Source organism: Mauremys reevesii, linkage group 8 (assembly GCF_016161935.1).
Source record: "Mauremys reevesii isolate NIE-2019 linkage group 8, ASM1616193v1, whole genome shotgun sequence".
NCBI classification, from domain to species: Eukaryota; Metazoa; Chordata; order Testudines; family Geoemydidae; genus Mauremys; species Mauremys reevesii.
The window spans coordinates 7,602,112-7,609,334 of record NC_052630.1 but is presented as its reverse complement, the minus strand read 5'-3'; positions in this window follow the sequence as shown (position 1 = coordinate 7,609,334).

Genomic DNA, 7,223 nt, shown 5'->3' with positions numbered 1-7,223 from the left:
AGCTATTAAATGGTATTGCATTAAAGCTGAATGTACAAGTCTTTCTGCTTCTACTGGACCTCTTTGAAAGGGTCTCCTGTTTGCATGTGATGGCTTTCTTTGGTACCATAGTATAAATCATTTTAAATAGTCACTACATTAAATGGTGAATCTCCACAATGGATAGAAAACTTCAGTTTTAATTTTTGTCATGGCATCTAAATTTGCCTCCAGTGTTTAAATGGCAAACCTCTTTTGAATAGATAAAAGGATAAGATGCCAATTTCGTTAAAAGGGTTGTCATTGTTAGCTATCCACTTCCAGGTAAAAGGAGAATATATTAAGGCTAATAGTATTTTCTGAATACCTGAAGCTTCAGTTGTCTCCCACCTGTGACTTGAACAGTTAGTGACTCTTAAAAGTACTTGGAAAGAAGTCTGCATTTTAGTAAGTGGAAGGCAGTTTGACTGCACATAAGTGCAGTGGTAAATGGACTTCTTGTAAAGGGTCTTTTGGTCTTTATATAGCAAAACCTGAATTCTCTCACCTTTTAATGAAGAAATGTGTTAGATAACTGGTTCTTCAGAGCCAACAGACTCTACCATAGATTTGAGTGTCGGACTGTTCACTTGGCATTTTTAATATCTGAAATAGTAAAGAGTATTTTGGAAAGACTGAAAAATAGTCATCTTGGAATTGTGATCAGTGAACGGCGGTAAAGGAAACATAGCAAACTTACCGATATTTTCTTAGTAAGATGTAAGTGGGGATGTAAACTGGCCTTTCAAAGTGTTTGGTTATCCAGTGAATTAACAGAACTTGAGAATGTGGCTTTTAAAATGTATTTGACAGTGTCTAAAATTTGGATCTCTGGGATGGAGAGGGTATTCTTACAAATATTCATTACTGGTAAAGAAGTTTTATCTCCTCTACATATGGCTCCACTCAACCTGTGGCAGCAAACATGGTGCTAGTGACCAGTTTCTCTGCACCCCTCTGCCATCCCCATATGCACTTATCTCTAAATGCCAGTATTGCCTCCATAAATGGTTTCAAAAGCAAAATCCTCAAGTGTTGCTAAATGAGAACTGTGACTTCTCTCACAGAAAAGTCCTGTTTGTTTGAAAAAGGATAATTGTAGATGCAGTATGCATATATAAATATATTGGATAAGTTATAAATGTAAGTTTACTCTGATTAATAAAGAAACTTAAATCTATACAGCTTTCTTTGTCTAATTGGCTAAAAAATAGCTAAAGGCTTTTATCTCTGGATTTTCAGTATCGAGGTGAAGGGGAGCTGCAGCCTTGCTTAATGGCTACTCTAACAACTGAGCAAAGGGCCACAGTGCCTTCAGGAGGTTCTACAGAACACTGGAGAAAGGGGTAGCTATTGGAGCTGAATGCCAGATGGGATTTGTTATAGGCCCACAGTCTGATTAGAAAAGGTAGTAAATGTAGTGTCGTCATGAAGCCAGTAGCTATGATTGGCCCAAAAGCCTTGGATTTGTTTAACTATTTTTAGCACTGGATCATGAAAGTAAACTAGTCTTGTCTTTTTTTTTTCTTTAAATTATGAATAAAACACTAACATTTTATTTATGCTCTAACTGCAGGGCATAGGCAGCCCATGATATCTGCCAGCTCTGCTTTAAACGTTGCCTTCATTGCTAAAAGCTGTGAATCCTAAACATTTTAAATGAAGTCTGTAAATTTATCTTTTTAAGATGGTAAAAGTAAAATCTTTGGTGTGTAAATTGTTAGTTTAAAGCTAGATAATAAACTGAATCCAAGGATTTTGGTATGTTTAGAAATCTGTTAAAAATACTGATGTGCCCCTTGTGTTGGGCAATAAGGTTGGAACATCTTAAATGCACAACTCCACTAGTTGACTGTTTTTTAATAGCCAGAGCCTGCAGTCTCATTCCATTTTAATAAGCAGTGGGGTTTGGACTGCTCCAAGCCTTGGACTTGCAAAGTAGTAGAACCTCATCTTTCCACCTTGCTGCACATGCAGTTAACCTACTGTACTTGTATATTTCTCCTACACAAACTAACAACTTGCTTACAACTGAGTTCACTTTTAATTCGGCAGTATTCTTTCATATGTATGGTTCTTCAAGTGATGATCCCTGTTGTATTCCACTGAGGGTTTACACATGAACACCAGGCATCCGGAGCCAGAGAATTTAAAAGTAGTAGTGTCCATTAGTCTGTGCATGTGCTGTGAACTCCCCTCATGGTTTAGTCCGAAGTCATAAGGGTCAGGGTGGACTGACCGCACCTCCTGTTCCTTCTCACTGCCACATGGTCTTGGTCAGAATGAGTGGTGTCCATTTGCTTGTGACACACTTTCTTAAACTTGTATATATTTTTTTACAGATTTTTACTGTTTGTTTTTTAGCTAGTTTCTAGTAGCTTTAGAGTAGAATTGTTTGGGGGGCCTTTCTTTTGTCTCTGTATCCATACGCAGGTGTACTGGACTCTGCCGAACACCCCTTGGTCTTAAAATCTCTGCCTCCTGCCCACGTTCCTTCTCAGTCAGCGACAAATACCAACGCTACCTCTACTGCTTGGGAGAGGGCCATGTTGCATCTAGGTGCAAGCTGTACCTGAAGGTTGACTCTCCACCTAAAAACGGAAGTTGCCATGAGTCCTCGGAATCAGGTTGGGGAAACTCCCTGTACCTTGGCCTGAGACAGTGGAGTGCCCCTGCTGCTACGGAATCAGAGTCCAGGACCAGCAGTACCACCACTATGGAACCTATGCTGGGGCCTACTCAAGAGGCAAAGAAGCACGGTCATAAGCATTCCTCCAAGGCCAAGAAAGACTCTCCTTCCACTTCCTCCAGTCATGGTGAAAGAGCACGCGCCAAGCCTCGTAAGCATGAGAAGAGGTCCCACAGGAGGACTGATCTGCTGGTACCAGGGATAGAACAGACGCCAACAGCATTAGTGCCCCATGAGATGATACCTTTCCGCTGTGGGGAAGTCCACCACTTTGGAACCAGTATCGAGAGAGTGCCCTTAACTCCTGGGACACTGGGGAGGGCACCAGAACCCCAGGACGTGTTTGCGCTGGGAGACCTAACCTCTCCATGCCTGTCCAGACCCTCCACTTCTAGGAGATTGTACCTTCCCCTATAGACATGCCACACTTGGCCTATCATTCACCTCCCGCTCCAGCAATCCACATGCTTCTGATGGTGCCACCTAAAGAACTTGTTTTAGAGTTCTCATCTTCAGATGAGTGAGATAAGGGGCATGGTCTGTCCATCACATACTGCTATCAGGACTAATGAAGGAAGCCATCTACACTGTGGCACTATATCCTCAACTGCAGCTGCTTCAGAGCCATTGGTTTCCCATGCCATGGGGGTCCTTCTCAACACCCTCGGGATCAGTCATACTGGCCCTATTGGGGACCTTGGCCACAATATACTCATTGTCAGAATCCACACATTTGGCAAGGGATACTTCTCCAGTTTTCCTGTCCTGCGTGCCTTCCAGAAGACGCCCAGAACCGGCGATAGAGAAATAGCTGCTCAACCTGGTTCCGATGGTACCAACACAGCAAGAGAGGTTTCAGTCTTCCTCTCTGGATGTGGCACTTGCTTCGGTGTCCTCTTCATTCCTTGAATACTTCTACCAGTTTCAGGATCTCCTAAGGAGGGTGGCAGGGGAGCTTTACATCCCACTGGAGGAGGTACAGGATACCCAACACCAGCTCCTGGACGTCCTTTATTCATTGGCACCGGGTAAAGTTGAGCTATTCATCAACGACACTCTCTACTCGAGCTGCCTAGGACAGCTTGGCACACATCAGCCGTGTGTACACCTACTCCAAGTGATCATAGAAGAGGATAAACTGGTGATGAGGACTTCGCTGCATCCTCAGCTGATTGAAGTGGACACTTCTGCATGGTCCATGGCCATGGGTATAGTTTATGTGGCAGGAATTGTGGCTCCAGACCTCTGATTTCCACAGGGAGGTACAAAATATCATCTAAGATCTCCCTTTCAACAAATCCCATCGTTTTAACCCCAAAATACTATTCCTTGCATACCCTCAAGGATTCCAGAGCTACAGTGCATACTCTGGGTATTTACATGCCTGTGTGAAAGTGCCAGTTCTACCACCCACCTCCACCTACACAATGCGACAGGACCAAGCAGCTCTTCCATCAGAGGCCCTATGAACTGCCACACAAGCATCAGAAAACTCTCAGATCACACCCTCTGGGACCACCTTTGCATTCTTCCTCTTCTCAGATGCAACCACCAGAGAAAATATTTCAGAAAAACTTTAGAGAGCAGTAAATCACACACTGCCTTCTGCATACAAGCACCCCAGCCCTTTGGGGGTCATCTGTATTCTTCTTTTCAGTTTGGAGTGCAATAACAGACAGATGAGTGCTAAATGTTATCCACCATGGCTATATGATAGAGGTCAGCATGCTACCTCATCCACTGCCCCTGTCCTGATCCCTCTCCTGGGATCAATCTCACAACAGCACCCTCACCCAGGAGGTATGCTCCTTACTACAGAGAGGAACAAGACAGCATATCCCTCTGGAATATTAAGGAATGGGGTTCTATTCAACTTACTTCCTGATAGGTCTTCATCCGCCCTTTTTCTTGGCTATCATGGATCTTTATTTTCTCAGTCGATTCATCCTAAAGCTAGGATTGCTGCTAGTATTACCATCTGAAATCATCCCGTCATTAGAAAGGCATGTGCTTTACAGCTTTTGATATTTAGGATGCCTGCTTTCACATAGACGTTTCTGGCCCACAGATGGTTCCTCAGATTTATGGTCAGCTCACATTTCCAGTACAGAATACTTCCCTTTGGACTCACGATGGCTCCCAGAGTGTTCACCAAGCTTTTCTCGGTGGCAGCTCATATAAGACGTTATGGATTTATTGTATTCCCACATTTCGACAACTGGCTTCTGGCAGCACAGTCCAGACAAGAAGCTCAGGCCTCAACCTCTGTTGCTGGGCTTCTTTTCTTCCGTAGGGGTCAGTATCAAAACAGAAAAGTCAACCTTAAAACCTACCCAATGCCTACACTTTGTAAGGGCCACAATCAACTCGGTCACAGCTCAAGCCTACCTACCATGGGACAGGTTCTAGATTCTGCAAGAACTCATAACTCTGCAAGAACTGACAATGTCAGTCATGGCCAGGACTTTCCTCTCCCTCCTGGATTACATGGCCTTGTGCACATATCTCACCGCCTTTGCTCATTTTCACTTTTTTTCACAACCTCAGGATGTGGCACCAGAAGGTTTACTTGCCAGTTCATCATACTGTGGATCTCCAGCTCACAGCTTCCTCCTCCCACAAAGATACTCTCATCCCTCCAGTGGTGGTGGGAACCTCATCAGGTCTGTGAAAGAGGAGTTCTCTTCTCTCCCCCCACCCCACCCCGCCTTCCTGGAAAGGACTAATCACAGATGCCTCCCTTCTAGGCTGGGGAGCACATATGGATGGACATATGACTCAGAACATGGACCCCTTGGAAATCCAGGATGCACATCAACATTCTGCAACAGTGCTAAGCTGTAAGAAAGGCATGCCAGCCCTTCTCCCTTGCATTTGTTCCCACCATATTTTTATTGTGTTGGACAATACCACGACAGTGTGCTACATCAACAAACTGGATATGAGGTCACCAGTTCTGTGTTCATAAGCAGTCACCCTTTGGAACTGGTGTATCGACCACAAGATAGTCTAGTCTACAGCCTCTCCCCCAGGGACACTGAAGTGATTGCAGACTGGCTTAGCAAATGGTTCGTGAACACCTACATGTGGGAACTCCACGACAACGTACTACAAGCCATCTTCAACAAATGTGGAACTGTGACCAGAGACTTCTTTGCATCCTTTGTGAATGCATATTGCTCAAGTGGAGGTCTGGAGCAGCACTCTTAGTGTGATGCTCTCATCCTACCCTGGTTGGATCAATTCAGTTATATCTTCCCTCCTCTCCTGCTCATACTGTGGGTACCACACAAGGTAAAATGGGACAAAGCAACAGTTATCCTGATAGCTCCATACTGGCCTGGACAGTTTTGGTTTCCCAACCTCCGTTACATGTCTGCATGCCCCCCAATTCCCTTCCCCTGCTCTATTGACACAACAGCAGCATCAGCCATCCTGATCCATGCATGCTTCCCCTCAGGGCATGCTATTTGGATGGACATCTTTTTGAATGGGTGTGTTCTTCACAAGTACAAAACATCTGCTAGATTTAAGAGCCTATTATCAAATATTTGTTCTCTCTAGGAGTACTTAAAACCTGATCAATGCATGACACAAAGCTCAGTCATTGTAAGGTGTTTTCTAATCCTTTAATCCGTCTTGTGACTCTTCTCTGAACCTCACCCTACTATTTCAATATCTTATGTGAACTGTGGACACGAGAACTGGTAATAGTATTCCAGCCATGGTTGTATTCATACCAAATAGAGGTGCAATCTCTCCCCTTAGGTTTCCCTGTTTTATGCATCGAAGGAGCATATTTGCCCCTGCAACATTGTGGCCAAAGGGGCTGTTCATGTTCACTGGATTATCCACCATCACATGCTCTTTCTCCACCCACCCTTTCCCCTCACCTTTTTCAGTCAGGGACTCATAGGATAGGGAATTCTATCCTAGGAAGATGGCCTATATTCTTTATACCAAGATATCTATGTTTACATTTAGCTGTATGAAAATGTGGTTCTACTTGCACCTACTTTATCAAGTGATCCAGATCACTCTCAGTGCTCTGTTCTCTTCCTTTTTTACTACTCCTTAACACTTTTCATGGACCAACTTTACCAGTGATTTTGTTTTGTCCTGGAGCTCTGATTAATAGCAGAGGGCCAAGAACTAGGCCCTATAGGACCCTACTCAAAACTACACCTGCTTGGGCCTGAGTTTCTGTTTAGTTATGTAGTGACACCTATTAGTGAGTCAGTTTTTAATCCATGTAATGCATACCAGGTTAATTTTATATTCTAGTTTGTTTTTTAAAAAATGCTGTAATACCAAGCCAAATGCTTTATAAAAGTCTGAGTATATTACAGTACCCCTCTTACCTTTCATCTAGCTAGGGTGAGTAGACAGCAAGTGTGAAAAATCAGGATGGGTGGGTCCTATATAAGAGAGACCCAAAAATTGGGACTGTCCCTATAAAATGTATAGTCTCAAAAGCCCTGGTTATGGTGACAGGCTCTTTTTTGCAAACCTCCTA